Source organism: Astatotilapia calliptera, chromosome 15, assembly GCF_964374335.1.
Source record: "Astatotilapia calliptera chromosome 15, fAstCal68.1, whole genome shotgun sequence".
Lineage (NCBI taxonomy): Eukaryota > Metazoa > Chordata > Actinopteri > Cichliformes > Cichlidae > Astatotilapia > Astatotilapia calliptera.
In genome coordinates this window covers 677,751-687,500 of record NC_137436.1, presented here as the reverse complement: position 1 = coordinate 687,500, position 9,750 = coordinate 677,751, and the positions used below count along the sequence as shown (strand labels likewise).

The 9,750-nt window shown below is 41.5% G+C and overlaps 1 long non-coding RNA gene across 1 annotated transcript; it reads right to left on the bottom strand.

The window, feature by feature from the left end:
- Positions 1-671: 671 nt before the first annotated feature.
- Positions 672-8,252, bottom strand: LOC113006947 (uncharacterized). Its single transcript, XR_013901747.1, has 3 exons — positions 7,028-8,252; positions 2,755-2,899; positions 672-848 (listed from the first exon to the last, which is right to left on the bottom strand). It is a non-coding gene; the product is annotated as an uncharacterized LOC113006947 (long non-coding RNA).
- Between the last annotated feature and the right edge of the window lie 1,498 nt (positions 8,253-9,750).

Genomic DNA, 9,750 nt, shown 5'->3' with positions numbered 1-9,750 from the left:
CGACACACAGAGCCGACATTAGAAAAAATGTCTGACCTGAGAGTAGTCTGAAGCTGAGCTTTGAGCTCATACTGATTACTTGTACATTTGTGGACATTGCTATTTGATATTTCGACCACAGTAACGAGCACAAACGAGTCTTTAATTATATGACAGAGAATAAGGAATGCTAGAATATGTCTCGTTTGTTAAACACTAACTAATATGAAACACCAAATGCTGTAGCAGTGTGGAGATGTTGATGGCAGCACAGGAAAAAGCTGCGGTCCGTCTGGTCTGAATTGATGAACACCATCGTGTCCATGTTACTGCTCAGAAACTCTCATTGTTGGCTACCCTGGAGCGTGAGAGGAGCGTGCTGATCAACATTCAGGGCTTGAGTTTCAGCTTCAGTTATAGATTTGACCTGCTCTGCTTCTGCAGAGGAGAGCTGAATGTTATAGCTGATTTATTTGAGGATTTCTAAGAGATTCCATCTCCATATGGTGTCCGTATGGATGTAAGGGTGAGCTGATGGTGCGGTGCGAGGTAAGTGGGTCATCTTTGCCGTGGCCTTTGTGGAGATCCAGAAATTCTTTTATTGCTGCCATATAACTTGAATCATTATAATTGCATTAATAACATTCTTTACTGCATTATTCCATTTAATAATATTTCTCACAGTATTGATATTGCATTAAAGTTGTTTATTGAGGATGTTTAGTTAAGGATCCTTCTATTATGTTAACTTTTATTACAGGTACAGCCAGAAGTATTTTATACACATTGCATTTGTGCTTATTCAGAGTTGATGTTCCGTCCATTAAGGGTCTTAAGCTTCACTGGCGTGACTGTCCAGGTGATACATGCTGAGGGAAGATGAGAACATAGAAGGTTGACTGCATGCATGCTTACAACACATATAACACATATAATCTAGGAATGTGTCAGGCCTGAGGCCTCAACTCATTTGGTGTCTCACTGTATTTTTGTCAGAAGACATATGCTGATGTTTTCTCCGGGCTGTTAATAAACTGACCGTTTGATTGCACTTTTCTGGGGCCTCCGTGGTTTGTGACACTGCTCTACATTGATTGATTTCGCGACACCTTCTCTACAGTGTGATTTGAAATTGAAACACCCCCAAAGCCCTGGAGGAGCATCTGCAGGGTAGTGATGGAACAAGTCATGGTCTCGTTTGAGAAGCGTAACATTTCACTTTAGATGAACCCAAAGCTATTAGAGAAACTGTTTAATAATCTGTTGACTCAATATTCAAAAACACGGGTTCAGCATAATCATACACACTCAGGAAACCACCACTCGTTCTACTCTGACATTTCTTTAGATAATACAGTCATAGGCTTACAGAGCAGCTTGTTATAGGCCACCGGTGACTCCTGCTAATGCTCAAAGGTACATTAATGCCGAGTCATTGAAAGTGTCCATCATTGTGTGTGATCATTATTATGTCAGGAAACACTTTCCTGCACTGATGCTCAACTGCAGCAGGGAAGCTCACATCAGTGCATCTGTAATAAAGTGAGCTGTTTTACTGGGACCAGTACACACCAGTACAACAGCATCAGCTCATGTGGCTGTACTTCATCTTTTTAAGGACACACTGCACTCTGTGTTGAGGTATGCCAAGTTTTCAGCTAAGAGCTCTTTGAGAACCATCTAACCGGTGTTCTTTCACGCCGGTCAGACGGTGTCATTGTTGCCATTTCTTCAAAGATGTAACCAAAGAAATGGAAACAGATGATCTGTTTTTGTGACAGGCTGCTAGCAACAAAGTGCTTCTAAATACAGTTTGTGTGTGAATGTGTCACTGGTGTAAATGGTCAGGTTGAAGGATTAGACCTTCACAAAGCCTGGGGAAACATCAGCACAAAGTCTGGCTGCTTGGAAGCAAAGTATAGTAAATCGTGCCAACATTTCATCAGTCGTGAAACGCTTCCTGATCTTTGTGTAAGTCACAGCAACCCAACCTGACTGAACTCATTTCATACATCATTATGCAAAAATGCTGCATGAATGAAAAGGTAAACACATTATATTCACTGTATCTGGAAAGGATTCACAGACGTCACATGTTGTCCCATTGCAGCCGTGTGCCAACCGGATCACATTTTGCACTTGAATTCAGTCAAACTGAGTTTTTTAGTGCCAACCAATGAGCCGGTGCCGACACAATGACACGTTCTGTCTCAAAGCAAACGCTGACTTTAGAAGCACAAGGGTTTTATCTTCTACTAATAATGTCATAATGAAAGTCTGATAAAGTAAGTGTGTGTGTGTGTGTGTGTGTGTGTGTGTGTGTGTGTGTGTGTGTGTGTGTGTGTGTGTGTGTGTGTGTGTGTGTGCGTGCGTGCGCGCCTTCTGCTCTGACACAGGGATTTAAGGTCCTGGATGAGTTAAAGCCTTTTTAACCCTCAGGTGTAAACGGCTGATGGGGTCCCGTCATCACCCCGCTGGGCGGGCGTGAAGAACGAGGCATTAGAATCAGAATCAGAATCAGAATACTTTATTGATCCCTGGGGGAAATTTTTTTTTTTTTTTAGGTGTTAAGAGCAAAGACGCTATAAAGCAAATAAACAGACATGTAGTCCTGCTTTGTAATACTTGTGCTGTCCACACGTATCTGTCAGCTTGGTGAATTTTGTCAGGTTGATGATCTGTTGGTGCAATAAACTAATGCTTGTGTTATACAGCGAGGTAAACCATTGATATGATAGTGACGTTATCTGTTTGAATGCCAAAGTCATTTGTCACCTGGAAACACAAAGAAAGGGACGAGTAAAAAAGAAACCTCCATGTTCATTAGTCATCTCACAGCAGAGCGAGAGACAGCTGTAGCTTCATTGTGAACACTGTAAAACCAGCATCAGTCTCTGCTTCCTCTCCTCACCACCATCATCTGCAAACACAGGAGATGTTCATCACGTTTAGTGGAAATGCAAACTGTCTCACAGTCACTGTTCACAGGAGGCAGATTACAGAGAGCGATGAGCCGGTGTCACTTTTATAGAAAATCGTTGTATCAGCATTGTCTTTGAGGACTGCTCCAACCTCACTCTGGAGAGTCATAGCTGTCACCTCTGACCTCTGCTGCACAGGGACTGCACACACACACATGCACCGCCTGTCTGAGCATCATAAAGAGAGCACACATCAGAGAAGAGGGCGGTAAGTGACTCATGTTGTAACTGACGTCAGACGCCGGAGATTTTGGCGGAAAATTAAAGCGAATGGTAGTTTAGAATTGAACGAACTCCTTTAAGCTTCAGTATTACCAAATACACTTATCAATCGTCTTATAACTAACAACATTTGTCTAAATCATCTCCAACACCCTGGAGAACAACGGGGAGAGTTTAGAGGCTCTCCAAGATTACATCGATCAGTGCTTCCAGGATCTCGTGATGAAGAAGGCCCAGAGTGCAGCTTCCCCGGCCAAATCATTAAACTATCTATACTTGATAAAAAGCTATGTATTGCAAGTGTATATGGTCCAAATGTTGACGATCCCTCAGTCTTTCACGGTTTTTTCAGTGCACTCTCTGAACACTTAGATGGCACACTTGTTCTTGGAGGCGACCTCAACCTTGGACTAAATGAAGACATGGATAGGCTCAACACAGCGGGAACTCAGCGTAATTGGCAGTCCACAAATATAATCAAACAGTATATGAGCGACTTTGGTCTTTGCGATGCATGGCGCTCCCTTCACCCCACCAGTAAGGAATATACTTTTTTCTCACATGTCCATCACTCCTACTCTCGTCTGGATTATTTTTTGGTCAGCAGCTCACTGCTGAACGACATTTCAGACACTGAGATTCATCCTATAGCTGTCAGCGATCATGCTCCTGTATCTTTAACACTAATGCACAAGAATAATACCACGCCAAGAAAAAACTGGAGATTTAATATATCACTACTTAAAGATGAAGACTTTATTAAATATTTTAAAAAAGAGTGGACTTCATATTTGGACTATAATGACACTCCCGAAACATCAGCTTCTGTTCTATGGGAAGCAGGGAAAGCTGTGATGAGAGGTAAAATAATTTCTTTCTCATCACATAAAAAGAAAAAAGAAAACAAAAATATTCAGGAATTAGAAAAAAACATCAAATCACTAGAAGAAGCCTACGTGTCCCACCAAGATCAGGAAACACTGAACAAAATACGCAAAACAAAACTAGAATTAAATGAGATAATTGATAAAAAAACAAAATTCTTAGTACAAAGACTACGCCTACAAAATTATGAACATGGTAATAAATCCGGTCAATTTCTAGCAAACCAGCTAAAAATAAATAAAGAAAATACAACTATATGTGCTGTTCAAGATTCATCTGGGAACACAATATATGAACCGATACAAATAAACAACATTTTCAGGGATTTCTATAAAACGTTGTATTCACCACAAATAAACCATCTAAAAAAGAAATTGATCAGTTTTTGGACAACATAACTCTTCCAAAATTATTAGACACTCAAGCAATGGCACTGGATTCACCACTGACACCAGGTGAACTCCAGGAAGCCCTGATAAGTGTGCACAATAATAAGGCTCCAGGTCCAGACGGCTTTCCTGCAGAATTCTACAAAGAATTCTGGTCGATTCTAGCACCAGTTTTCTACAGAACGTTGTTGGAAATTAAAGAAAAGGGCAGACTTCCATCAAATATGAATTCTGCAAACATTAATCTCCTGCTAAAACCAGGCAAAGACCCTGTATATCCCTCAAGCTATCGTCCAATATCCCCTATAAACGTAGACCTTAAAATAATCTGCAAAGCTCTCTCAAAGAGACTGGAGAAAATAAGAGTCTATCAAAATAAGATTACTTAATTTGATAGACTACTCATACAGTAAAAACCTTGAAACTACAATATTTTCTTTAGATGCAGAAAAAGCGTGTGACAGAGTTAACTGGAAATTTCTATTTGCAACTTTACACAAATTTGGTTTTGGATCCTCTTTCATCAACTGGTTAAAAATATTATATAATTCCCCAACAGCTTGTGTTAGAACAAATGACCAGACATCCTCCAGCTTCTGTCTCTTGAGGGGCACCAGGCAGGGATGCCCACTCTCCCCTTCACTGTTTGCAATTTTTATTGAACCACTAGCAGCAGCAATTAGACAGAATTCAGTAATTAGGGGCATAAAATGTAAGAACGTGGAACATAAAATCAGCCTTTATGCGGATGATGTGTTACTTTTTCTCCAAAACTCACAAACCAATATCTCTGGGGTGATTGCATTGATAAACTCTTTTGCAAGAATATCAGATTACTCAATTAACTGGTCAAAATCTACAGTCTTCCCGATTAATTGCTCCGATCGTCACCGCGACGCGACGAAGGCTGTCCCAATTCGAAGGCTGCTCGAAATGCGGCCCTCAAATGCATCCTTCATTTCCCTGAATTTTAAGGACGTGGCGGTGTAGACTTCGTGGCCCAACATATCCCAGAATGCATAGCGCGGCGGTGGGTGTGGATAATTTTGCCGAAAAAAACGGCGGATGAGGGGCGGCCGAAGAGTAAACTTTAAGTAAGTACTGAATATGATGTCACTTATTTATGTGCAAATGTTTAATAATGAAGATCATGAAAACATTACTGGTGGCCACATGTCGGCAAAGTCATGTGACATCAGTGACGTTTGTACTAACTTGGTTTTAAAGCCTTTACTTTAAAATATTCGCCGTTTAATAGCTGAGCTTAATCAGAGAATGATCAAAGCTCATGTAGAAACAAACAAACGAATGAACAAAAGATTTCTCCTTCATCTCTGTCAAACACAGCTGTATGACACGTTTCCAGCTGTTAGTATCATGGTTGCTAGGCAACCTGGGCAGCGCAACAGAGGCTAGACCGTCCCATTTCACAAGCCTCGCACTTCCGGCCTTAGTGGTCTTTAAGTACATGGCCCTTGAGGACCGTTGAGGCTGCGTACTTTAAGGCTGCAGACCCTGAATTGGGATACAGCCGTTGAGGAGCTAATTTAGCCATTTAAATCAGCTGTGTTGGTTCGAGGACACGTCTAAAACTGCAGGGACACCGGCCCTCGTGGACTGAGATTGCCCACCCCTGCTCTAGCAGATCATTACATGAAGGAACCTTTTAAAACAAGCGCGCTCATGCTCACAGGTGTACACACGGGTGCTCACACACACAAACTACACCCTTTTTGGCTCCTACCTTAAAGCACACTGTGTGCTGTCGATCTTACGTGCTGCACAATAATGTCAGTGCGCCCCAGGGCGGCTGTGGCTACAATGTAGCTGCCATCGCCAGTGCGTGAATGTGTGTGTGAATGACTGAATGTAGTGTGAAGCGCTGTGGGGTCCTTAAGGACTAGAAAAGCGCTATACAAATGCAGGCCATTTTAATATTTAGTATTTACTGTTATATTCCCATAGAGCATGGTAATGATGTTGTTTATTATATTGCTCTTTTTTTTCTGCTTGTTTTCTCTTTTTTCTTTCTCAACAGGTGATCCAGGTGATTGACAGATGTATTTTTTGTCTGCTTATTTTGTTGGTTTTTGGTTTTTTTGCCCTTTATCACCGTTCCTCTTCCCCGCTGTTTTTCTTTCCCTCTTTCTTTCTCCCTTTTCTTTTCCCCAGTCAAGTCTGTCCCGTATTTAGCAGATTAAAATAAAATAAACAATAAAAGGCGAATCAAATAGACCAATACAGCAAGGCTGGGTTGGTTGATTTGGTAAAGTAAATCTGTTGGGCATCTTTCTTTGCCTTTAGACAATAATTCTGATGGCAAAAGAGCCAAACGGGGCAGGCAAAAAAAATGAAAATAAAAAAATAAAGAGAGTACACCAGTAAAACCAGAATATGCCGGCTTGTACACATACACGAGAGACACGAGAGTTCTTCTTTACTGATGTTTACTGTGCTTCTCTTAACGTACAGGTACACCGTAGAACTGGTGAATACAAATGTACAAGAAAATTATATTTCAGAATTAAAACATATTACAATATAAAATTCACAAAATATAAACAAACATACCACTTTGGCCTGCAAGTAGACAAACCGGTGTAATTGGAACTTAGGGCTTATTTCTTCTTTAACATTCACACGGCTAGACCGTCACCATGAGCAGCTTCTCTGACCTTACTTCCCAAAACAGGAAGTGACCTCTGCCCTTACCTTATATTTACAAAATTAACCGGTTATTTTCCATGTATCAAATTAACTGTACACCAATCCGGTAGGCAAAAAAGGAAAATGTTAACATGCTCAACACAAAAATAAAACATACAAAATAAAATGAGTTAGTTACATTATCATTACAAGAGCTCCGCCTAGTGGTCAAATACTAACATTTCACCAACTGTTACACAGAATATCTATCAACATTAGAAAAGATACCTGGAACTGCTCACTCTGGGCCTGAAGGGAAGCACTCGGAGGGATTCTGGTAAATGAGAGGAGACAAAGGAAAACAACAAGAGGTGACCGTGTAACACAGACAGCTGTTCACCATCTCATGTATCATCTCTGGGAGCCAAAGAGCGAGGCTTTAGTTTAAGAGGTTCACTGGGGCAAGTTCAAACTCGGGTTAAAACATCCTGTGCCTCGTCAGGAAACATGACCACGGTTGTCCAGAAGATGGCGCCCACACAGGGAAAATGAAAGTGGCTTTACCCCAGGCTGCAGCTGCTGCTGCTGCTGAGCGCTTCTCCCACTGACACACTGCTGCTTCCATGTGGTTTGCTTCACACAGTCTTCGTGCTTTAACAAGCAACTTTATTGATGTCCATGTTATTGTACTGAAGTCGTTTGCAAATGTTTTATGCCCATTAAGGGACGCAAGCATCCTGGATCAGTCCGCATGCTCAGGAAATACGAAAAGATCCAGGACGACAGGAAAGCACACAGGAAACAAATGATCTGCCTCACAGGCACATTTGGTTTCCCTGATAGAAAAAAACAGTCAAACTTGGATATGAGATGGACTGTTTTGTGTTTTTTTTTATGAAGACCTGATGAAGTTGATGATGGGTCGAATCTGCATGTTTAGTCTGTTGACTTTAAGCATCCAAAATAACAATTATTTTGAACCTTTTCCTCATTTTTTCCATTTTTCTGGATTTTTCTGATCGTTAGCAAATTCATTTTATTTAGGCTCTGATCATAAACCAACAATATAACTGAAACAGTGTCATCAACTAAAAGACAAAACACTTGGAATCTTTTTATTTGTAGGACTTTTATAGAAAAACACTTGTATGGCACAAGATTAGGTCAACTCAGATCCTAACCTGACCTTCTGATGACCTCAGCAGGTCAGCAGAAGCTGTCCAGATTTAGAGTTGGGTTTCATTTCAGCCACAGTCCAAAAAAAGTCCCATATGGTGATTTTGGAATGAACCTTTTACCATTTGGATTTCCTAAGTAGGAAAAAGTCTCTAAAAATGGGCCGGCGTTACCCAGGTGCTGAGCTTGGATGCTTCGGTAGATAAAATACAGCAGGAAACCTTCTGCTTGCTACTGCACTGGCATCTTAAAATGGCTAACACAGTTTGTCAGATTAGCATTTGTGACAAACTAAAACCTTCAGTTGAAATTTTTAGCAAATGATGATTTTAGTTGTGTAACGATCTCTGCCTCCATAGGCGTACATGAGCGCGCTGATGCACAGTTCCAATGAAATGCCACATATTTAAGGCATCACACAGCTCCACGAGGCTCCTGCAGCCGCTGCTGGTCACTAAAACCAACACGTTTCCAAGGTGTTTTCAACCTGTGCACAAAAATAGCGCATGAGCAAATACTCACTCTCTGGTAGTCATTCACCTTTCTCGCTGCATTTTTCAGTTCTCTGTTTCCATGGTAACAGCCGGCTGCAGACAGGCTGTCTTTGACAAACATGCACAAGCATGAAGCCTGCACAACATGTCAGGACAACTTTGCTGGTATTAGCAGCGCTGCGACAGAGTGGAAAGGATGTGGTCATGTTACCGATTCTGTTTTACAGCTTCTGTTAGCGTAGCGTTAATGCAGGCTAAATTTAGTTTGAGTCGAGGTGAACGGCGCTTTAACTTTTCTGTAGTTCAGAGAAAAAGGGATTAGTCTTCACTTGGTGTGGGAGTGGCTTCTCCTCGTCCAGATCAATGCTTTTAAAAGCCCTTCAGCTTCAATCTCATCACAGCACAGTTTGTTACAGCTAATCTGATTGTCCTACAACTGACACCTGCACCACCCACTAGAGTTCCTCAGTCTCTCGTAGACACACACACACATGCACACACACACACACGGACACATACGGACACACACACATGGACACACACACACACACACACACACACACACACACGGACACACACACATGGACACACACACACACACACACACACATTCACGTTTAGCTGAATGAGTAAGACCAGTAGTTTTATGGGATGATCTCATCGGGAGGATGATGTCAGACTCTCGTGCTGCCACTGAGCTGCTGTAATTGTTTATATTTTACAGGCTACGAGGGTCTGCAGACCTGCAGAGTGCAGACATAGTGGGGAAGAGTGTGCGCGTTCACTGCAGGCCCTTAAGTGGTTATCAGGATATGAGTTTGGTTTAAGATGAGTACCGCCTTCTCTGCATACTTGTTTTGCTTTTGAGCATCAAAATCGTCTAAAAACATATGTGACTGACTGTGAAGAAGACTATAACCAGGTCACCACCACCTGAAGGTAGAGATGGGTTTTTAGTTTTTTTATTGGAGGAAAGAT